This window comes from Pongo abelii, chromosome 11 (assembly GCF_028885655.2).
Source record: "Pongo abelii isolate AG06213 chromosome 11, NHGRI_mPonAbe1-v2.0_pri, whole genome shotgun sequence".
Lineage (NCBI taxonomy): Eukaryota > Metazoa > Chordata > Mammalia > Primates > Hominidae > Pongo > Pongo abelii.
In genome coordinates, this window is record NC_071996.2 from 125,705,767 (window position 1) to 125,730,099 (window position 24,333).

The window sequence follows — 24,333 nt, forward strand, 5'->3', positions numbered from 1 at the left end:
ATAAAGTATTTTCAGTTTGAAATTGTGTGCCATGGGTAGCACAGACGGAAAATGTGATGGCTTTAAAATAGAGGGAAAAAATGCCACTTTCACAAAAAATGTCCTAGTGAGCTCAAGACATAATTACTTTTGATATGAACATTTGTGCTTAAACACTTAATTCTTTTAGTAGAAAGAATTTAGTTCGAGCCTAAAATAGTAAAACTGTATCTCTCTATCTACACATTTAGACAATATTTTTCCATTTCTTACAGAGAAATCACTATGCAGTGGCCACTGTCTGCATTGTCCCCTTGCAACACTGTAGCTGCGGCTATAGAATGAGCAAACCAACAGCACCAGAGGTCAACATAAGGTAAAATACAGCTCAAATCATAAATGATTACAGAGTGAAATAGTAAGCCCTGTTTCCCCTCTTCATCATTCTCCTTGCAGAGAGGTTGATGATTAAAGAAGGATTTCAGTCCTGGTGAATTATCATCTTAGCTCAAGCTCCGACTAGCATCCTTGGTGCCCGGCTACAAACTGAACCGTTGGCCTCCTGGTAGACATAACATTCAGACCATTGTCAGGGCTTCTCTCCCCTCACTGGATGCTTTGGTAAACAGAGTTTATGTTACCCTCAATGACGTACAAGGGAGGTCCTTGTTCAGATGTTTCCATCAGTCTCCAAAAGTGAGTTGCCAATTTTGCATTCGTGCAATAAAATTGTCACTGCTATGTTAAAAGAAAGAGAAAAAGAGAGAGGTTTCCCTTATCTTCAGGGAAATCAAAAGCATCTTCTCCTCACTGGCCTTATTTTCCATGAGCTTATCCATCTGGTTCAGAGTTGCCAAAATAGAGTGAAAAAGGGCAGCAAATAAATGTCAGAGAGTCAGCCAATCTGCATAAATCTCCAACTCCTTCCAGAGAAACTCCTTCCTGGCCTGCTGGGCTTTCCAATCTTGTGACATGAGCCAACAGGCATCAGAACAATGTGAAAATCAAAAGACTTATTTTACCCAAATCCAAACCCTTAAAAACAGTTTCTCCCATACCAGTTTTTCACTAGATATGCAGTGGTGTGCTGCTTTGCAATAAAGCAATGTTATCCCAGCAACTAGGTCCCTTATGTCCTAGATATAGAATTAGTTCTGTGTATTTCAGACTGACCACAGGAAGACCCACTTAATCCTTGTTAAACTGCACTCTGAGACAGCAAGAAGGCAAATCAATCAGCTACCAAACCTTGCTTCAATGAGTACAAAAGCAATCAACAGATTCTAAGTAAATAATACTTTATATTTGCTCAGGACTTCTGATGTGTTCACGGTCACTAACACAACAATCCTTTGAGGTAGTGGAGCAAATATTATCACCTACATTGAAAAGGACTCCAGCTCAGAACAGATAGTGACATTTCCATGATCACAACTATTCAGAGAATGAACCAGAACAAAAAAAAAAACAAAATCTCTTAATCCCAAAGCCTTTCATAAAGCCATGGTTATATCTGGTGCAGAACCAGACCTGGGCAGCCTGATGTCCTATGGATTCTTTACCAAAATCTGTAAGTGGAATAAACTTCAAGACCTCTGCAAATCCAGCTCAACGAGACACAAGAAAAATGTTTGGAACACATATTGCAATGCTTCCTCAGGATGTTGTGGTCATGTAAATATAACTGTGACAAGTTCCATCCCAAACATAGTAATAATGGTGATGCTAATGATGATGGTGCTGGTGACAGTAACGATTATATCTTGCAGTTGTCTAGGGCTTTGCACTTCCTAAAGCATTTTTACACTCACTATTTGGTGTAACCATACAATTCTTTGAGTTGAGGGAAAAACCTTTTTTTCACTTTAAGTGTCAAGGAATAAGGCAACGTGCCTTGATGCCAAGGGAAGTAAAGCATTTTGAAGTTTTTAAACCTAAATAACCTAGTCATTGAAGCTACCTAAGTAATAGCTTTCTTATTTCCTATGTAATTCTCAATAAAGCTGAGGTGTATTTGATACTCAAGTAAAATTTATATTCCCAAGGGACAAATCATTCATGACAGCATCCTCCTCCTAGCTACCTTCCCATTGGCAGTTTGAAAAAGATGCTTCTGAAATTCAGTTCCACATGAAAGAAGCTTAACCTGCAAGCTGCAAAAATGCAACAAGAAAGGTGTTCCAACTTCACAAGGAGCTGTTTTATTAAAGAATTTTCCAAGACTTAAATGAAAGCCTTGTCCAGATGCCTGCTGGACTTCTCTCCTGAAGGTTTCACTTTCTTTGCGTCACCAAGTCATGACCACAAAGCTGATCGTGTTGCATGAAACCGTCCTACCAGACAACATTGACCTGAGATCTGATGAATGTTTATTTCAGGAAACACTGCATAGTAGCTGCCACTGTTTATCCCAGTTAGGAATCAGAGGCACACTTAGAAGAAACTCTCATCTTCAATGGAAAAAAGAAAAAAAGTGCAGCAAGCCATTCTGAAATTTGTAGAGTTACAAAAGTTGCATTACCTTTAGTTCTTTAAAAACATCATTATACCTCTCTAATCTTGCTGCCCCTTCTCTCAAGCACTAGCATGTTTCCCAAGCATGGAGTAAGTGTTATGTCAACTAAAGAGGCTTAAAAGGGGAAGAAAATGTGATCTAAACAAACCTCTAGGAGCAGACATCCTGCTGTAGGCTTCATGGATAACATTTGTTATGAAGTAATAAGAATTTGCATAATTTTGGGGAAGACTTTGTTTTCAAAGTAATTCTCTTTTTCACCTGCTTAGGCCTTTACCGTGTATGGCTTTGGTTAAGTTTTGTTGATGGAGGCTCATGTTTAACCAACTGTTTTTAATTTACAAATTAAACTTGTCAGAAGTAGAAATCCTTCCCTTGGAACTCTTCCAATATGTCAAGAATTAATTCTAATGAAAACGGCATTGCCTAAATGCGGGATGGCCAGTCACTTATTTTATTTACACAAAGTCCTTCTCAGTTTCTTTGATAAAAGCAGCTAAATCTTTTTCCTCTTTCATGTTTTGTCAGCACTTGATTCCTTTTGTCCCTTGGCTATTTGCCTAGCTGTGGACAATAAGGCAGGAAGAATAGAAGCAGATTGTTGGAATGGCCCTCAATAAACCTAATTATGACATGTTGACTGCCCTCACCATGACACAGTCAGGGGACCCAGGCTTATTCAATTACCCTTGCCAGGTTTCTCTTTCAGACCTAAAGTTATCCTTTGACTGTTTGTATTTCTGAACAGTATTCATGTTCATTGTGAAAGAAAATCCCCTGGACTTTGAGGGGTTTTTAAGTTGATGCTGTTATTGTAGCTAATTTTTATTAACTGAATGATAACATGATAAAGAAATAGACTTTTGTTATGTAATAAGAACAAATCAGTGTGTGCTTAAAGTTACACCTTTCTTTCCTTTCTCTTCCAGCCAGCCTGGCAGGACATGTAACCTGAATTAATAAACAAAATAATTTCTTCAACCAGCATGTTCCTTACAACATGATACTGAATCTAGCAGTATGGAACAGGGTTGTGGCTTCATTGTGACTCTTCTTAACTAAAAAAATATGACCACATGATTTTCGGGCGTGTGTGTGTGTGCACACGCGTGTGTGTCCATGTGCGTTTAAACTCCAAGAAGGTTCTTTGCTCTGTTAACACGAGGAAACATAAGTTCATTGGTACTTTTATGCCAACAGCTATTTCTTCTACTGTTTAAGGTAGACAGAATGGGCAGTATTTTATTAAAACTCTGGCTGCTGGTTGGAAGGACCCTTTCCTCCTCAAACAGATTGTTCGGAGATCATGCCAGTGGTTCCTGCAAAGCCAGTGTATAAAAGCTGTGTGTCAAGTGAACAAAAGAGTGGAAAAATGAAGGAATGCCAAAAATCAGCTCCTGATCCATTCTAGCTTTTAAGTCAACTAGGTCTGAAAGAATTAATATTCAATTGTATTTAAAGTTGCACAAAGCTTAGCAGAAACGATTGTTATTTAGTTGCAGCATTTTTGGATCATTTCCCTTTTCTTTTTCTTTTTTTTTTTTCCTATTGAGAAACTCATTGCTTCCTTTAGGTAATTTGACAGCTCTTAGAACTATAATCAAATAAAAATTCAACTAAAACATGGCAAATTAGGTGCTATAATTTTTTTAATTTGCTCCTCAATTCATTCTCTTCATTAGAAAATGGACATCATTTGAATAAAAGCAGGTATAAATTGTAATCTGTCCTGCAAGTAAATTTGGAGTTTGGTACGTATTTGGTTCCTAGAAAAATTAGTGTTTTAAACCTAATATGAGAAATTCACTTTACAAAGGACTTGTGAAATAAAATATACAGAATCCTTAATATGCTCTCTCCACTGTGCTCTGTTCTGCAGCTCCCTCTCCTCTCAAATGCAACAATTTCATTTTCTCCAAATTCTAAAAGGATATTTTTAATCTCAAACATCCAAAATGAATTGTACAACAGAGTCTTTAAGCCCTGTTATACATTATTAATATAAGTGATTTTGACAAACTATATATTTTTCTTCTTTTGTAGAAGTCATTCTATAGTTTCATTTTAGCATTTGTTGACTTCAGTTTCCTTAAGGAGTATAAATTTATATTTATATTAATATTAAAATCCCTCTGGCCAACTGTAAAAATAATCATCTTCATACTTTAAATTTTTTTAAATCTCTTTTAATAGAGAATGGAAAACAGTAAATGTCTCAACACTGTAGAGTTAGCATTCTTCCTAAATGTTCAAATTATTTTAACCAGCAAATGTAACCACCTCTATAAAGGAAGTTTTTTGTTTTTTTTTTTAAGTCTGCTTTTGCTACTTTAGAGTGGAAATGTTATTAAAATATCCAAGATGTCTCAATATTTTAACTTGAAGCATATGTATTTTTGCATTCCCTAAAATGTTTTAATGTTTTTATGTAGTTAAACAGAATAACAACTCTTCTTCGAATCTCAACTAGCACTTCCCTAAGAAAACATGGAAAAAAAACAAGTAGAGGAAATCAATACTCAGATGGAGTACTGCTCACCACCCCAAGCTTGGCAAAGCATCATGAATGCCTGCCATTTTAAAAGCTATACAGTTATCTTGCTATTCAAACTATATTAAACAAATTCATGCCGTATCTCTCACAAATTCAACTTCTTCAAACCTGCTAGGACCCAATTCATGTGGCAGAATCAGTCAGTTTTGTCTGTGGATATGGAAAAAGGAGTCAATAATTTGAATTGTTTTGATTTGTATGGAATTACTCAACAAAAATCCTAATGTTAGCTAGAAGTGAAGTGGCTAAGATCAGATTTCTTCTTTAATCTAAAGGTCAAGTAGTGACTTTCTCTCTTATTAAATAAAAATTTTAATTTTGATTCAAAGTTCAAAATTGCAATATATTTGATCTGAGTACAGGATAATCACTAAGAAAAATAGAGACAAACTCATATAGTAAATAGCAGAGCTTATTATTCTGAATGTACAAAGGGTATATAGTTCCTCTTCCTAACAGTCTCGTTTTATAATGTTTGGCTTCTATTTTAAAAGATTAGTAAATATTTTATGGCAATATTTGCTTACATGTGTTTCCACAAACCTATTTAAGATAAACTACAATAAAGCTTGAGCCATAGATATCAGGTACATACAAAAAAATTATGCATGTAAATATTAGTTTGGATATTTTATATGCTCTAAAATTTTCTTGAACAAAAAAAAACACACCACACATTTTCAAAGTGCATTTTACGTTGTTAATTTTACCATTCAGTCTTTGCAATTAAAAAGTGTAATATTTGAATGAATCATTGTCTACCTTCAGAATATATGACTGAAAAGTCAATATGTTGTGCAGATGATTTTTGAAATAATTTTCCTCCACAAAAATAAAATAGTAAAAAAATGAGAGGATGAAACTTAGTAAAATCTCCTCTTGATAGGCTATGACATTTTGCTTTGGATTGTCTTCAATATAACAAAAAAATATTTCTTACATTCTTTCCAAGTTTTTAAATGCTTCGATGTCCTTACAAAAACAACGAAAGTTTTCAGATTTGAAATGCTCTCCTGTTTAATCTTCACGAGTTTTCTCTGAAACTCTGTTTGGCATTGAAAATTTTGATTTATTCAAATAAGATGTTTAAATATGTGAGTGTATATGTGTGTGTTTTAGCTAAGAGCAAACTCTTGTTTGCCCCAATCAGTTGGGACAACCGCTAAGTGTGAGCCATTAGGGCGTTAATTTAAGATATGACTTAGAATCATCTGAAGTGAATGCACTATTGTGAGTCTCCTCTTCAAGACCAGACAGCTTCTAGCTTTGTGGTCAGTAGCCAGAAATCCTGTGTGTCCCTCTCTGGACACAGGAAGAAATCGTCCAGGCATAGACGAAAGAGGGAATGTCACCCTCCTGTGTAAGCAATTCTAACTTTCTGGCAGAATCATGTGCAACTCATTGAAAGTGAAGCTCTCAAAACAATACCCGGAGGCCTTTCCAGCCTCTTCTGGAAGCCACAGCTTTGACAAGAGGTGGAAGAAAACACGCATCTCCCTGCGTGGATGGAGAAGAGCCAGTGTGTTCACCTGTGATACTGCACAGAAATGCTTCTTCCTAGCAGGCTTCATTTCCCACCTCCTTCCAGCACCTAAAGGCATCTTTCCCCTCAAAGACAAGGCAAGGTAGGAGTTGCTCACCTTCTAAGATATCAAGGGTCCCGTTCCTCTCCATCTTTGCCCTGATTCCCCGGCTGCCTGAGGGCCCCACAGTTTCCTCGACTGGCTGTCTGTACCTTCTACAAGTCTGCTGAGAGGTGGATGGGGCCACAGCTGCCACAGCCTGCTAAAGCTGGGAGAGACCGTGGCCTTCACCTCGCCCAGAGCTTCCATTTGTCAGAGGAGGGGAGAATGAGGTCCAGAAAGGGGAAGCAACCTGGTCACAGTAATAGTTTCAGAGACCTACAAGAAACATCTAGAAACTGCCTAACGCAATCTATACAGCTAAGGGGACTAAGCCTCCCTGCATCCTCCAATTAAGGGTTTTGCCCACCTGCCCTTATGCAGTGAGTGGATTTTTCTCATCTTGTGAGGAGTCGGTCCAAGATCCCCCCTGAGGGGCTCCCTACAAAGACAGAGGATGCTGTGTAGAGTAAGAACCATATGGGTAAATTGTTAGTCAAACCCAGACTTTGACTTCTTGAAGCAAACAAGATAAGGCACAGGAAATGAAGAAGCACCCTGCGTATTCTAAAGTGCGAGACACAAGTTGGCACTGTTAGTATTTGGCTCTTACCTGGTTGTGCTGACTCACACTTTACACACAGAAGCGTACCATCTCTCCCCACCTCTGCTGAACAAGGACAAGGGTAGATGCGGTTTTGTGGGACCTGAAGCTTTTACAATTTAGGGGGCTCCTCTTGAGAAATAAATACAATATATCTTAATTTTGCAATATTTACAAAAATCTAATGACATAAAGATGTTTTTAGGTGATCTGTCATGGATCCACTAGCTGTGGCTGGTGGTGGGGGAGGCTTCTGGCCAGGGAGGGCCAGAGGCTTAAATCTCCAGAGACTCCTAGACTCTCAGTCTTGAGACTCTTGAGATCCTCAGAAACAAATCACAGAAACAAACCTCAAAGGTGAGATTCCCATAGGTTCATTAGCTCTTTGCTGAACCCACCTCTTACAGGAACCCCTCCTGGGGAAACATGGACCGTTTTTCTAGATGCTCATACTCCCTGTCATTACCTAATATTTATAAAACACAAATCAAGCCTGAGTGCCCACTTTGACAGTCCAATAGGAACCCAAGATCATTTAAATCAAGCTTGTTCAACCCATAGTTCATGGGCCACATGCAGCCCTGGATGCTTTTGAACACAGCCCAAAGCAAATTTATAAACTTTCTTAAAACATGAGTTTCGGCCGGGCGCAGTGGGTCACACCTGTAACCCCAGCACTTTGGGAGGCTGAGGCAGGTGGATCACGAGGTCAAGAGATCAAGACCAGCCTGGCCAACATGGTGAAACCCCGTCTCTACCAAAAATACAAAAATTAGCCTGGCATGGTGGCACGTGTCTGTAGTCCCAGCTACTCGGGAGGCTGAGGCAGGAGAATCGCTTGAACCCAGGAGGCAGAGGTTGCAGTGAGCTGAGATCACGCCACTGCACTCCAGCCTGGTAACAGAGCGAGACTCCATCTCAAAAAAAAAAAAAAAATTGAGTTTTTTTGTGATTTCTTTTTTTTTTCTTAGCTCATCAGCTATCATGTTAGTGTTAGTGTATTTTATGTGTGACCGAAGACAATTAGTCTTCTTCCAATGTGGCCCAAGGAACCCAAAAGATTGGACACCCTGCTTAAAATGGTCCATGAATACACTGGCAATTTCTGAATCCCAGATATCGTTGGTGGACTCAATCCCAGTTGTTCCACTGAGACCCTTTTGGCTTACATGCTCCAAAGTGATTTGTTTCTAAGAATCTCAGAAGTCCGAAGACTGAGAGTCTAGGAGTCTCTGGAGATTTAAGCCTCTGGCCCTCCCTGGCCAGAAGCCTCCCCCACCCCCAGCCACAGCTAGTAGATCCATGACAGACATCCTTTGTAACCCAGTCCTCTAGAGGAGTGAAGTCTCATTTCTTCAGAACTCTGACAACTGTCCAGGAGCCACTAGGGATTTAAGAGCTCAGCCCAGACTTCTGCTCCTTGGAGAAGGCTGTGAGCTCTAAGGTGAGATGAGCCCCACAGTTCCTTTCTAGTCTATGGCTCTTGGCCGAAGAGACCCTTCTTGTCCTTCTGCTTTTTGCCAGGGAGCCCAAGGGACACAAGCCAAGGCCCTTCCCTGGCACCGAGGAAGTGAGGGAAATCCACTTGTGGTGGAAGGATGGTCTTGGTCCAACCTGGCTATGTCTCCTCCTGGACAGCTCAGTGGAGAATTGTGCCCTAGCACGTCCTGCCCACCAGCAAGGAGCTCTTTCATAGCAGAACTAATCCTGTCCTTTCACAGTGAAGACGGGATCTGCTGAGGTGTGATTTTAGGGGCATCAAGAACCTATCTCCTGCCCCCACCAAACACGGACACCTGAAGTTCTACCTTTAGGAATTCATTCCTTCATGCTAAGTTGTCAGCTCTCAGCGTTCTTTAGAAAAGAGCAAATACTTTCCATTTAACGAGTTAAAGGCTTAACAAGTTGAGTTTCTTTTGGTTTTTTGTTGTTGTTGTTGTTTGTTTGTTTGTTTGTTTTTGAGATGGAGTCTCACTCTGTTGCCCAGGCTGGAGTACAGTGGCGCGATCTTGGCTCACTGCAACCTCTGCCTCCCAGGTTCAAACAATTCTCCTGCCTCAGCTACCCAAGTAGCTGGGACTACAGGCACCTGCCACCATGCCTGGCTAATTTTTGTATTTTTAGTAGAGACGGTGGGGTTTCACTGTGTTGGCCAGGCTGGTCTTGACCTCCTGATCTCAAGTGATCCGACCGCCTGGGCCTCCCAAAGTGCTGGGATTACAGGAATGAGCCACCATGCCCAGCCAACCAGTTGAGTATCTATGTGAATGAGGTAGAGCTGAGTGCAAGCCTGTGTGTGTGTGTGTGTGTGTGTGTGTGTGTGTGTGTGGTGTAATAGTAGTAGTAGGAATGTACAAGGCAAACGGCAGGGACAGGGATTCAGGAAAGGAGAGGGAACAGCACCCAAGACTGACTTCACTCTTTTCACCTAAGGTCAGCCCACAGGGCCCTTTATGGAAGGAAAGTGGGGAAAATCATTTTCAAATGGTTTGGTAGAGGAGGGTTAGGTGGTAGGAGAATTTTCAAGTATGCCTGTGAAAAGCCTACACTTGTTCTGGTAACATCATTTCCTATAAATTGTAGTCTGAGTGACAGTTCTTTTTATTTTTCCTGAAGTTTTTCCATAAGAATTTTCCAAGCACCAGAAATTTCAATGTGAAAGATAGTCATTGTCTTACCTAATGAATTTAACTTGGGTTTTCATGTTACAAAAAAATAGAAAGGATTCATTTCAGGGGAAAGAATGTTAGTTTAAACTAGTAACATTAAATTATAGTAATTCAATAAAATTATGAAAGTTAGCCAATAAAGATTCAGAAAAAAAATTGGCTCTCTGTGTCATTTGTATTTTATAATAAAGAAATTGTTGGTCTCCTTATCTGACCAAGGTACATACCAGCACCCCATTAGAAATAGAGTCCAAGGGCGGGCATGGTGGCTCACACCTGTAATCCCAGCATTTTGGGAGGCTGAGGTGGGTGGATCACCTGAGGTCAGGAGTTTGAGCCCAGCCTGGCCAACATGGTGAAACCCCATCTCTACTAAAAATACAAAAATTAGCCAGACGTGGTGGCGCGCGCCTGTAATCCCAGCTACTCAGGAGGCTGAGACAGGAGAATTGCTTGAACATGGCAGGTGAGATTGTGCTGTTGCACTGCAGCCTGGGCAACAAGAGCAAAACTCTGTCAGGAAGAAAGAAAGAAAGAGAGAGAGAGAGAGGGAGAAAGAAAGAGAAAGAAAAGGAAAGAAAGAAAAAAAAAAGAAAGAAAGAAGGAGAGAGAGGGAGGGAGGGAAGGAGGGAGGAGGGGGAGGGGAGGGAGGAAGGAAAGAGAAAGAAAGAAAGAGAGAAAGAGGAAGGAAGGAAGGAAGGAAAAAGAAAGAAAGAAAGGAAGAAAGAAAGAAAGAGTCCTGTGCAATGGCTTTGTTTCAATTTTCCTAAAAAGGACAAATAATATAAGACAAAGGTATGCCAGGAAATGAGTGAGTACTTGCTTTGACCTCCACAAGAGTTGTATTTCCCTACTTTTTACTGACAACTCATTGAGCCTCTTACAAAAGCAAGATGAGATGGTCATCCCACTTTTCCATTGGTTTTATGTTCAGGAATGCCCCAAGAAAGACCAGCTGATACTTTCCGTAGACAAGGAGAAGACCCAGAGGAGCCAAGGCCCAAAAGTTTACTGAGAAGCCCAGAAACTGAATCCAAAGTAGAACAGACCTTGAGTTTCCATCCTGGCCTCCTACTTGGAGCGAATTGCCTGTATAATGGGGACTCGCCCAGTACCCAGGCATTCCTCTAACCCCTGCGCTCTTAAGCCTGGCTCTTTGTAGTTTCTGACATGATGTTAAATCCCCAGTCTTCCATTCGACTTCTGCTCTCAGACAAAAATTCAGCAAGTATTTAGAACTTGGCCGGGCCAGTGACCACAAACAGACACTGGCTTCTAGTAAGAACCTGTAAAAGTTGCCTTTCTGTTGCCCTCTGATAAATGTGTGTCATGTACACACGTGCCCCAGATGTGCCCTGTCTGCATAAAAGCCAAGCACATCTACCACCTGGAAAGTTTCCACACTGGATCAATTCCCAAATTATATTCTGCTCTGGCATACTGCTAGTCCACCGGGGGCACCGTAAGGAAACCACTGTTTATTTGTTCAACTTGAAATGGACTTTCAGCGTTCTTTAGAAATGGTCTCAGAGGGTGTTTTAGACAACCCAGAACTTCCCAAAATGTAACCAACAATTCCAGATCCCATCTACTTGGGAATCGCGAAATGGAAAATTGAACATTTTCCCCAGATGAATTTATGTTCCACTTCCTATTTTTAAAAACTTGCAAGTTTATAAATCAGAAGCAAAGGGGCTGCTCTCACCACAAAACACCTGCTCTCTGACATTAAGCCTGGAGGTTTAAGTTCCCTGGAGGATGGCTCTGCCTGCCACTTCTCTTCACCTGTATGGATAAAAGCAGTGCGATGATCTGTCAGTAACCTAAAGCTTGGCCACTATGGGCCTAGAAGCAAATTATTTTATATGGTCCAAATGTTTGTTGAGAACATCACAGAAACTTGACGAGCAAATGAAAATTTTCCATGTTGATATTAATCCTCTGTAGACTTTCCTTCCTGTGTGGAGAGCTGCATACTTTTACAGGTAGTAATCAGATGCCACAAACTATGAGCCTGATTCAACCCAAATTATGCAGAGCAGGGAATTTTTAAAAAGCTGCTTTTGATTTTTGTTAGCTCTTTGTAGACACTCTTAATGCAGGCCTGTTTCCATCCCCTAACTGACCTCTTTAGATTTCCATAGGCAAGTCAGAGAGAAAGCAAGAAGGGAATTGAGGGCACCTTGCTAGCCGTCTTCCATCTAAGCACAAACAAAAGTTCTAGAATTAAGAAAATGCATCCTCCTGCCTTACTAGCACACTACGTCCTGCACATTCTGGGCCTGGCCGCAAGAACAGTCAAGAAAGAATACGTGTTTTTGGTTTTTTGTTATTTTTTTAAAACCAAATCAAGATTTTGATTTCCAGAAATAAATCCTTCGCCCCTAACTTGTTCTCCTGTTTCTGAAAGGCCCATTCCTAAGAAGAAATGACTTGAAACATTTGCTCTATAATATTCGTTGGCATTCATAGCTCCAGTTTTCTTGGGAGGGTTTTGAGGGGGTTGTTTTTCTCATATACTTGGAGCAGAGTCCTTTCTGGCTCATTTCACAGACTGAAACGTCTAGCTTAGGTAGACCAGGTATTCAGCAGGGCAACAACTGAATTCCATAGCATCAGATTTAAGGGAAAATAGACTGAAATGATTTGGGGGAAGCAAGGTTTTTGAAAAAAAACATAAAAAGTCTTTTGTGCAGAGATGGGCATGGATACATACTCTCTAAAAATTTACAAATTAAAAGTCAGCCATTCCCAAACTCAAGAAACCCCTAGAGCATCCAGCAGCACTTCTGAAAAATAAATACAAGACCATATTTTCTTATTCATAAACCACTCTCTTACTAGTTCAAACTTAATTTGGTGACCTTGGAGACAATTTTTCTTTTGTAAGTAAATAATTATAATAAGTTGCCTCTAAGTTGTTATAAAACTACCCACAATTTTTCTGGCTTACAAAGAAAAATAAGAATGCTTAACATAAAGAGACTACTTTTGATGCTTCCAAACTTAAATAGTAATTAGGGAAAAAGTAGAATTTTTAAAAAGGAACCAATAAGTCAAAGAAAAAAGTTTTCCTTGTATTTAGAGAATGTTCCGTTTGAAGAAACAATAGAATATTGGAGGAATGTCCAGAAGGTAGTCATTGTTAGCAGGACAACTCTAAGCAGTTATTTTGAAACCTATGTTCCTACTCAGATATAGTGATAGGAGAAAACGTATCATTTTTCTTGTGCCAGTGCCCAAAGGCAAACACACTCCTGCACCATGCTTTCTAAGAACTTCCCCACCATTTGTTCTCAATGCAGAAGCTAAATTCCACCAAAGCTACCAGAATTACAAATGTCATTCCTTTTGTCCTTACCAGGGAGGAATTATTTTACAAATAAACTCACACATGTGCCAAATGGTGCTGTCAGATTGAAAACAATCTACATGTTGTTAAATAAGTCATCCTTTGCCAATATGATGGAGTACTATGCAGCTATACAAACAAGACATTATGCAGAATAATTCCTGAGATGTATTCTAAAGTGGAAAAAAAAAATCAAGGTGCAGAAAAGTTTATACTGTAGGTAGGCTACCATTTCTGCCAAAGGGGGAAGATAGTATTTTTAAAAAGAGAGAGAAATGTAATTGCTTGGTTGGCATACAGTGTCCGGAAAAATAGACAAGATACTGCCCACTAGCAGACAGAGGTGGGAGGGAAACTAGTCACCGTACATCCATTTATATCTTTTGAATTTTGTGCAAAGTGAATGTTTTACCCAGTCAAATATAAATACCATAATTTTTTTTTAATCTGACAAAGTATATATTTCACTTCAGTGTTTGGGTCAACAAGAGTGCAATCCTCAGAATAAAAGAACATTTCCCTTTGGAGGCTGAGAGTTGGCCCCCATAATCCAGGAGTCTCCTTGCATCTAAAAGCCTTCAGGGGGCCAGGACTGTCCAGAAGGAAGGCCCCATGGCTCGCCAGCGAATTTTTATCAGTTCACTGGGGGCCCGGCTGGCCAAGGAGCTTCGGCTGCCTGCTGCGAAGCCTAAGCCGCAACAGCTGCATAAACTGGCTGTGCCCCAGCCTGACCTATTTTGGAGACAGGTCAGACCAGTGCATGCGGGGATAGGAAAACAACCTTCCTTGCAGCCAGTGGGTGCACTGCCAAGCTGCACCAGAGGGAGAAACATGGGGGCAGGAGCTCTCCAGCTCCTAGGAGCCTTACTAGCCAGGCTATTTTCTTTTTCATTCTCACACTGCACCCCAATAACACAGGAGCCCCCAACCTTTTGGGATGTAATGGAGGAAAATGGAACAGAAAGGTCATTAAAATGTATCCTTCAGCTTGAAGAATGCTACTTTGGAAGGTGTCCTTAAAACTTCTTAGCTCCAGTTTTAAAGGAGAGGGAATTAAGAAGAATCATGCACAAAGAAAAAAGAATGCACACAACCTCATGTGCAGAGCTATAAAGACCTTTAAGAACAATGAAGCAGGCTGAAGAGGGGATATAATGAGAAACTGTGCAAAAACAATTCCCCAAAATGAAAGACTGTAACAGCATTTTAGGAATAAGAATGAATGTATGAGACTCATTTTCAAAAAGCAACGTATTTGTCAATTCCTGATCTGCTGAAAAAACTTGTGCCAAATACAAAGAAAAGTTTGAGTTGGAGTTTCAAAAAAAGCCAAGTTAATCTAAAAGAGAAAAGTAACCTTTTAAGCTGGAAGGAAAAGTAATTAAGAAGCATGTTTTGACATCTCAGCTAATGGTTTTAGAATTTTATTTTTTATACCCATTAAGTCGAGTTTTTTTACTTTAATTAGTTGCTCACAAACTCAATTTTTTGACTTGGTGAAAGCGGACTTAGTGGTGTGAGGGGTGTGTGTGTGTGTGTGTGTGTGTGTGTGTGTTTGGTCTGCATTGTTGCTTCTAAGCCCTGAATTAGGCTTTATCTGCCCTTGGGCAGAGCCCATCTGCTAGTTTGTAGGCTGGTCACTTTCTGCGTGTTCAGAGATTTTTTCCCCTGACCAAGACTTCTGAGTTTTGCTGCTAGGTGTAATTTGCACATAATACGCACCTTCCCATTTCATTCTCACAGAATCCTGGAAAGCTGGTATGCAGTTCCCTGTCTTAGAGATGTCAAAACTGAAGTTCAAAAGGTCACAACTAAAATGTGCTTGGTCTCAATTTTAGAGCAAAATTGGTGATGCAAGAACAGACCACTTTCACCTTGGGTACTGTGTTTTTATAAGGCAAGAAAGATCTGAAAAGCTTTGGAGTGTGTTTAAATCAAACAAGACAAAAAATATTCAATTGCTTTAGTGAACCTCAATTGGGGAACTGGTCAAGTGGGGATTCATAAAGAAGAAACCTATTGCTTTTCTTATAATAAAATGAATTGAACCAACTAATTTTCTTTAGTTCAGGTTAAGCTCAACCATGATGATTGAGGCACACACATGCACACATGCTTTGGCCAAGATTTTCTTAATCATCATATTACATTTGAATATTGGAAGAATTTAAATATATGTTTGAAGACAGATTCTATGAATCTATAATCATTTAAAAATAAAATGCTTTTGAAAGAAAGAGGTAGTATGAAGGAAACTAGGAAGTTAGTACTCAAAGGCAAGGGCCAATGAACTGGGTAAGAACCAAGAGCCTGTGAACTGGGTAAGTTATGCCTACACTAGAGTTTGCCACTAAAAGGGTAGAGGGCAAAGAGGGATATGTTTAAAAGTCACTTTCATTTTCTGTATATATGTACATTTAGCATATCTGTGTGCCTGTAAACATCTCAAAATACAAATGTAGACTTTCTATTAAAAATGCAAATGTGTGTGTGACCATATCAGCATTTACTATGAGAGTACACAATAATTCCATGTTGCAATACAAATTTCACAGCAATTAACTTTCCTTTCTTAATATTCTACCCTAACTTACTTATTTCCAACCATTAACACAAGACCAAATACATTTAATTCTACAGTTGTTTCCATAAATATGCCTACTTTTCAATTATAAAAATTTTGAAAATCTACATTTAAGTCTGATAAAACTATACTACTTGAATTATCCATATGATCCTGTAAATTTTTAAATGCTGAAAATCAGTGGTACTTTCTCTCCCTCAATCCTATGTTGGTCAACCAAGAAAAGTCTCCCATCCCTGTCACAAAGCATTTTGATCAGCTATTTTTTTTTCCTGAAACGGAGTCTTGCTCTGTCGTCCAGGCTGAAGTGCAGTAGCATGATCTCAGCTCACTGCAACCTCCATCTCCCAGGTTTGAGCAATTCTCCTGCCTCAGCCTCCCAAGTAGCTGGGGTTACAGACATGTGCCATCACACCTGGCTAATTTTTATATTTTTAGTAGAGACGAGGTTTCATCATGTTGGCCAGGCTGGTCTCAAACTCCTAACTTCAGGTGATCCACCTCCCTCGGCCTCCCAAAGTGCTGAGATTACAGGCGTGAGCCACCGCGCCCGGCGGCTTGATCAGCTATTTTTAAACAGAATATGTTGGATTAGGTCCAAGACATGTGGGGAACTGGCTTCTAGAATTCAGTTGATATTCACATACCATTACAGATACAGTAAATATGGCCAAATAAAAGTACATAAGAAAGTATAGTCGAGGAATTAGTGAATGAGTTTAAGGAGCCAAACATACAGCTAGTTTAATAGTTGCCTATCTTGAGTTCTAATCTGTTTTGCTAGGGAAGGTAATTTATCAATCACCTCAGTAAGAGGTGGACGTAAAAACTCAGACTACTTCGATCAACTTACTTTACCACAAAGTGGAGGTGTTTTGTTTTGTTTTGTTTCACTTAAAATCCTGCAGCAAAATGTAAAATGGTACGAATTTTGCTGTATGCAATGTGCAAGGCAAAATGCTTTCTCAAGATTTTCCTTTCCCCTAGAAGAAATGTTCATCAAATCAAATTCTTAACACTGTTGCCTTTTATTCAATACAATTTCATTTTCAAAGACAAGTGGCCACTTTAACAACAGAAATTACCTGTTGGTGGTTTTTAAAAGGATTTATCAGGAAGGAAAGAAGGAAAAGAAGAAGATAAGAATTTATAACACCTATTATTCCTCAACTGTCCTCAATAACTATATTTCATGATTTTCATACCTCCCTTTGACAATGGTGAACTTTCTAATTCTTCTCTCGTGAATTGATGTTTTATGATGTTAAATAGGCATTTTGATAACTGTGCATATTCCAACTAAAACTTGGAAATATACATATTCTGTTCATTTTGGAGCATAATCTCAGCTTAGATAATTTGAAGAAAGCCTTCCTAAATGAGAGGTGTTCTGCTTCCAGCAAAAGCTCACAATGCTATTGGAGCTCAGTATTTCCCAACACTGTAGGGTAGAGCTAAAAGCTGAGTTGTGTCTTGCTCTACCAAAGACTGGTGTGAATGGGACAAAAATATCTTTCCCAATAGGGCAGAGGATGGCCATTAGGGTATTAGTCTTTTCAATAACCTTTATTAGGAAGGAAAGAAAGAAAATAGGTATTGAAGGTAAGAATTTATAACACCTTTTATTCACCTATTATAGAAGTATAATACCTATTGCTGCTTTGGTGTTTATCTTCCAGAAAGATGGCAATACCTGAATTTTCTTCAGAAATATCTGAAATTCCTTTTCACAATTCCCCAACTAAAGGCAGCCAGTTCTTGGGTCAGCAATTTTGAGTTGGTACTAAGATCAGGCCCAACTTGGAGCTGGAAGCTGCTGTCCCTGGGGCAGTGTGTGAATACACGGCCTAATATCCAAGGAAGAAAAGTTACTTGAACTCTGTATGTATACGAAGTATACATTTGAAATATATGACAAAGAACTATCTAATGCTATATCTGGACCCAGGACATGGGAACCATAACAAATCTGAGCTAACTGTAACTTCTAGCTTAATCTATTTCAGGCAGTTGTTCTACACTGCAATGTTTGGTAGTAAATATTTTACATCAGAGAGCATTTGAGCACAGATGGATTATTAATTAATAGGAGGATTATAATAGAAAATATTAGATAATACCCACCAAAATTCTGCTCTGTATGTCAAGATTCATCTTGCTCAAGAGTGAACAAGAGTAAAAAATAAAACAATAACGCCTCATGCACAACTTTTTAGTACTGAAAAGAGCACGAAGAAAGAGATTTGAAAACCTCACACACAGGCAGATCCATGATGCACAGTTACATATCCGAAGCCTAAATCTGGCATGAGTTTTACAACCTCAGTTAGTGCGATTTGTTGGAATTTGCAAATTAAGCACAGAGATGGTATTTCCAGAAGATCCCTTTGCAGGATTTTTGCTCTCATAATAAAAGAAAAACCTATGCAAATATATTGAGTTCTTAAACAAACAAACAAAAGTCGAAAAGTTCATCTCAAAATCAACAGTTTAAAAGAGTCATAAAATGATTCAACGAAATATTTCTCCCGACATTCAACAACTGGGAGGCTGTGCTGTTACCTCAGTTTCTGATGACTTTAGAAAGTGCAATCCATAGGACAAACATATCTTCATTTTGTGCAACTAAATATAATTTAGTGCCAGCATAATTCTTAGTGTAATAAATAAACTCTAACAATGCACACACATACACATAAACACATATCTATTCCTAAATTATAGAGGATTAGAAATATACATGAGAATCATCTAACCATCTATAAACACAGAAATTATGGAAACACGTGTAGAGAGATGTAGTCAATATAACTCTGAGATTCCTGTGTATTTAATTATTCCCCACCTACTTTTACATAAAAATCTACTATGTTTTCATTAAATAATTCCAGCTTGGAAGACAATTTTAGGGAAACTTTTGTATTTAGAAATTTAGCAACAGGCAGATAGTAGCTGCCATGCTTTCTGCCACCACCCCCCCCCCAAAAATGAGAATCTATTTGATGATAAATTCACCGTCATAGCCTCAGTTCTAAGTAAGAAATCACGATAGGATAATTAAAAACACCCCATGAGTCTTCTCTACAAACTACAACATGTAACTGGTTTCAGTTCCTATATCTTAAAGAGAATTTGGTCAATTCCTCCTTAGAGATTTCTGAGGAAAAGAAGGATTTTCCAGGGCAGATAAATTGAAATGATCCCGCTTTGATCTCTGTGGTTAAGAACCCCTCACAATGGAAGATGACCACTGAGGGGCCGCGCTCCCGGCCTTTTAATGCGTAACAATGGTATCAACAAACAGCTACTTAATCAATATTTGGCCAGAGCTGCTGAAAACTTCCTTTTCAGATTTTAATTCCTACTTGTAAAACAACCCCAGAGCAGCCAGTGAGATAAGACATTAAACTGACTGCTTAATTGCCTTTTAGTGTCTTGTTAGTTATATATGTACATTCTAAATGGTTCTTTAATCTTTATTTACCCTCATAGATAAGTTACCTGTCATACAGAATCCAATCGAACGTAAAACATTTTCTGTTCCAGCCCAAGCCAAACTCTCATTTCTCACCGTTTGTTTGTTGTTACTGTTGCAGCTTTTCATTTTCATTGGCCATCTACTTATGTACAACTTAAACATTTAGTCTCATGGGAAGAATTTTTTGTTGTTGTTCTCAAAATATATGCATTCATGGATGCTGAAGCCATTCGGATTTAGCGGCCACACTCCTATTCACGTGATCGATTTCTGTATATTCCACTCTCCTGAACCGCCGCGCGCTGACTGGTTCCGCCTCACCGCCCGGGTGGGTTTTATTGCTCAGCCCTGGGGACTTTTAAATGACCCTTCAGTAATTATTACTCAGTAGAAGCCCCTACGTCCTGGTTCCGGTGCTATCAACAATCAAATCAAACCCCAAAATAAACATACGATTTCAAGCATTAATTAGAAAATCTGCATGTTTTCAATAAAGCTCTAGAAGGTAAGCACACAGCAGTCAACCAAACCAAACAAGCGAAAAAGAAAAAACTAGCAGCTGAACTCTGGTGTTTCCTTTCAAATCGTTCCAGCAGGAAAATTGTTACCGCGACATTAACAAATCGAATATGCGTGGTGTTCTAATAGAATTCAAGTTCTGATACTTCCAACATTTTTTAAATGGATGATATTTCTTTGCTGAGTTTTGCAAGGACTTCAGAAAATATGAAGTTTTCTCTAAAGAATCGAGACGACGTTGAGGTCAAATTCGTGATCCTAACAAATGGACTTGGAAAGTGGGCTGGTCTGTCCACTTGAATAAAGGATCCGATGCCATAAACCTATGATCCTATACCCAATGATTTTAATCTATGGGAAAGTTCGTCCCCCGCCTTCCCCTCCTCCCAACCTTGGACCAAAATGGCCCTTCCTGCTCACTAACCGGGAAAGAAAGGGCCCTTCGTTTTCCTTGATTTCAGCAGTCCCTTAATGTAAGAGTGCTCTTTTCATGATTTCACTGGAAATAAAATACTCCAAATACCTTTAACGCTTTTCTGCGTTTTAAACTGATTAATCTTCTCCTACCTCCCCCCAAAAAAGCTGAAGTCGTCTTCGTTAACTTTACAAAAGCTGACAAGCTTACAAATAAAACGGAAACTTGAGCAAAGCTTTCGTCACTTTTACTTTCTCCGATTTTTTAAGAAAGCACTCTTTTTTGTAAACGTCAAATAGGAGGGAACAGACAGGAAAGGAATATAAGCCCCCAACCGACCTATGCTTGAGATCTCTTAGCGGGATCTTTTAAATTGTTGCAAACCTCCCACGCTCACTTGTGATTTTAAAAGGGAGGACAGTCTTATGAGAGTGTATCGCCAGTCCCCAATCAAAACATCAGTTTGGCAATCTGGCCTCTCTCCCCCTGCACTCCGGAGCTGCCACTCCAAAGCTGCTACAACAAGTCAGTAATTGTAACGTTGCATCTAAATATTTAAGCGAGAGTCTTGCAGTCGCGTGTCCATTTACAGTCCTCAACTGTCCTCTAATTCCATTACTGCACAAAGCAAAAATGTTTCCCAAAACTCACAAACAGGAAAAGCGTCACCCTGCTGGAGGGGGAGAAGGAGGGGTGGAGGAGGAAGAGGAGATGATGAAGGGGCAGTTTCTATTGATTAGTCACCGCTTTTGTGTTAAGGGCTTTCTTTAAAATAAGAAAAAAATGGGGGGAGGTTGCAGAAATTTCACTAATGTGAGCCTCAGGCAAGGGAGGGAAAAAAAAGAGGAGAAGAAGGGGGGAGGCGGGCTGTGTCTAGATGAAAGTGAGAAGGACATAAAGGAGGCAATTGAGTCGGCTGCAGCCTGGCGAGCTAAGCTTCGAGCCGGCCAGAGAGTAAGGGAGGGGGCGGCGCGGCGCGGCGCTTTGGCGCAGAGCGCAGGAGTGGGGGCCCAGCCCATTGTGGCGGCGCCCGCGGGCCCGCTAGGCAGCCGGGGGAGGAACAGAGGCGCCCATTGAGCGGCCGCTGCGCAGGGCCGTGCCCACAGCCCCGGATGCCTCGGCCAGGACTTGGCTACCCCGGCTGCCTCTGCTCCAGTCTCAGCGCGGGCCAGGGGCTAGGGGGATTGGGGATAGCGGGCGGGGTTCGTGTTCGTGAACCGCCCAGCCCTCTCCTTTCTCCTGGGCTATGGAGCTGGAAGGATGGATCCAGCAAGGGTGCATCATGCTTAGTGCGCGCCGGTTAGGGAGCGCGGGCCTGAGCGCACGAGCTCCACAAGCGGCTCAGCTCTTGAGTTGAGCGAGGGAAAAGCGAAAGTTGGGAAAGTTAAGAGGACCATCTGGGAGAAAGACACTGGAGAGAAGAATGAGGTGATTCTGACCTCATTCAAGGTGGCTCAACCCTTTTGTCCTAGTGTCTGCCAAGCAGACCTCAGGCCAAAGATGTCCCCTGAAAAGCCAGGCTCAGCAGCACCCACCAGACCCACTAACTGGAAACGGGCAAGAATACACCACACTGGTCAAGGGACCCCAAAGTCCCTCCTCCCTCAGCTTTCTCCTCCCCCTCTGCCAGGGCGCTAAGAGCGCTTTATCAACATTCATTCTATTTTACAAGCGGGCAGCCTGGGATTTTTTATGCCCAAACAACAGAAAGCAGTTTTTGAAGTTTCTAGACTTCAAACTGCACCTCACTCTGTCCTTTCTCTGGGCCCCTCTTGCCCTCCAAGGCTCATCTGAAAAGGAGCTAGAGGTGCTGAAGAGACAGACACTGCATCTTCCTTGACAACCCCAAATTAAATCAGGCTGCAGCCTCCAAGGTGTGTGTGTGTGTGTCTGTGTGTGTCTGTGTGTGTGTGTGTGTGTGTGTGTCTGTGTGTGTCTGTGTGTGTGTGTGTGTCTGTGTGTGTCTGTGTGTGTGTGTGTGTGTGTGTGTGTGTGTGTGTGTGTGTGTGTTTCCAACAGCACAGCCCCCACTGGGGAGAATACTCTGATTTTAAAAATGGTAGCAATTGCCCTTGAATAGCAGCCGGCCCAGCTAGACAGCCCAAAAGACTAGAAACATTTTGTAGGTGAAATGGCCACTTTTTCCACGCTGGAGAGTCCATAAAACTTCCTGGCGTAGCAGCTATGGGGGCTCATTGAATAATTCATCCCTCATTGCAAGCCCATAATGTCTATTCTCAGCCTTTTGTGGTGCTGTTTTCTCTTCTTTTCTCCTTGAATTATAAAAAGGTTGCCTTCCTTTGTTCACATCAAGCTGCTCCGAGCTGGAGCTTTGTCTGGGCTGAGCTAAAGTGTGAGTTTCAATGGACTCTCCAGGCTTTGTCTCCCAAGTTCATCTCCAAGTGTAGATTGTGTAGAGAAGGCCTTCTTTGTAAAAGCTGGAAAAGTTGTACAAATGTTTGACCAGCTCATTTGGGACGTTTTGTCTCCTGGGCCTCAGTCGCCTGTACTGCGAGAGAGCAGCCAGTCTGCCGCGCCGGTGCCTCCAGCAACAAGTAGCAAAGCCGTGAGTCCCCAGCCTCTGTGACTGCTCTGGGCTCTTCTCCCCACTGCCCACAGGAACACATTTGGTTTGGGGTTGTCTGACTCCCTGACTTCCTCCCTTCTCAGCACCTCTATGCTGCAGCTAGGCCTGGGATAAAAGCCAAGGTGTCTTCTCAGAGACCAGGGCAGAAAAATGCACCTCTCCAAAAAGAGGATTTAGGCTGAGTCCATAGGAGGCCTCTGTCATAAAGCAAAGGAAGCATCTCCCTGCCCAACCTGCTGTGGTTTGACATGTCTTTGATTTCTTGTGTGCATCAGAGTATCTACACTTGTTTTTCCCTCAAATCAGCCATTTGGATCTGTAACTTCCAAATCTAAATGTTCCTTCCACGTTGTGTGCAGATTTTGCATTGCTTTGTAAAGCAGCTGCTCAGAAGAGCCACTGGCTGCCACGGAGTTGGGCAACGAAGATAAAAGAAGTCCCACTTGGATGTCACTCTGGTAAGGGCTCGGACCCAGCTAGTCACAGTCGGCAACGGCTGTGAGCCCACCTGGAAAGCCGTCTGTCCCTCTGGCAACTCCAAAACTAACTTTGCCCAATGAACTCCGAGTCCCAGGTGAGGAAACTTCAGGCGAGAGTGGGGCCGCTGGCCACTCTTGACCAACTGTGCATTTGAAGAGGGGCAATCACCCCCAAGGCCAAAGCCACTGAGACACAATCCTCCCCTCCCCCTACCGTCTCCCGCTGCAACGATCCTTTCCTGGTTCAGCATTTATTTTCCTTGTCTTTCTTTTTGCGTTTTTACCCTTGAAGTTTGAGGATGACTTGCGGCAGGTGAAGGGGAAGCAAGCTGCACTTCTGTCTCCCATGGGGGAGATTTTTTTTCTTAGTGCTGACAGCGCACAGCCGAAAAGGAATGGGGATCTGTACCCCTAGAAGACAGTGGGTGCCAGCACTCTAAGAACCCAGATCCCTTCAATTTGTAACCCAGAGCTTGGGTTCCTTTCAATTCCCAGGCACACACAGGTTAAAACCCCTCACATTTGAAAATCAATTTCAAACAAATCAAACCAGTCAACACACACACACATTTTAAGGCAGCCGATGTGGGGGCAATTTTGGAGGGCGGTTGCCCAAAAGAGTTCTCTCTCTCTCTCTCTCTCCTTTAATGCGGGGAAACTCCGGAGACCAGGGCCTTTCCTGAGGGCATAAAAGCTACTTCAACTTCTGAAGATTCAAGTACCCTCTATCCCCGGCCCTACAATTGCTCAGAGATGCCCAGTCTCATACATTTAATGGCAAGAGAGTGACCGCTTCCCCTGCCCCCTACAATAGAGCACAATTCACAGTTCTAGAATCCCAGGGACTGAAAGTGGTAAGAAAGAAAGATTTACAAAACAGAAAAACTAAGCAGAATAGAAATGTTTATTTTAATTCCTAGTGTCCCTCTGGTCTTTCACTTCCATGACGTTACTCAGGCGCAGAGACACCGCGCAT

The 24,333-nt window shown here is 41.0% G+C and overlaps 1 protein-coding gene across 5 annotated transcripts in view; it reads right to left on the minus strand.

Moving 5' to 3' along the window:
• PAX3 (paired box 3) overlaps positions 1–24,333 on the minus strand; it is a 99,147-nt gene that overhangs the window by 69,594 nt on the left and 5,220 nt on the right. The window lies entirely within an intron of this gene.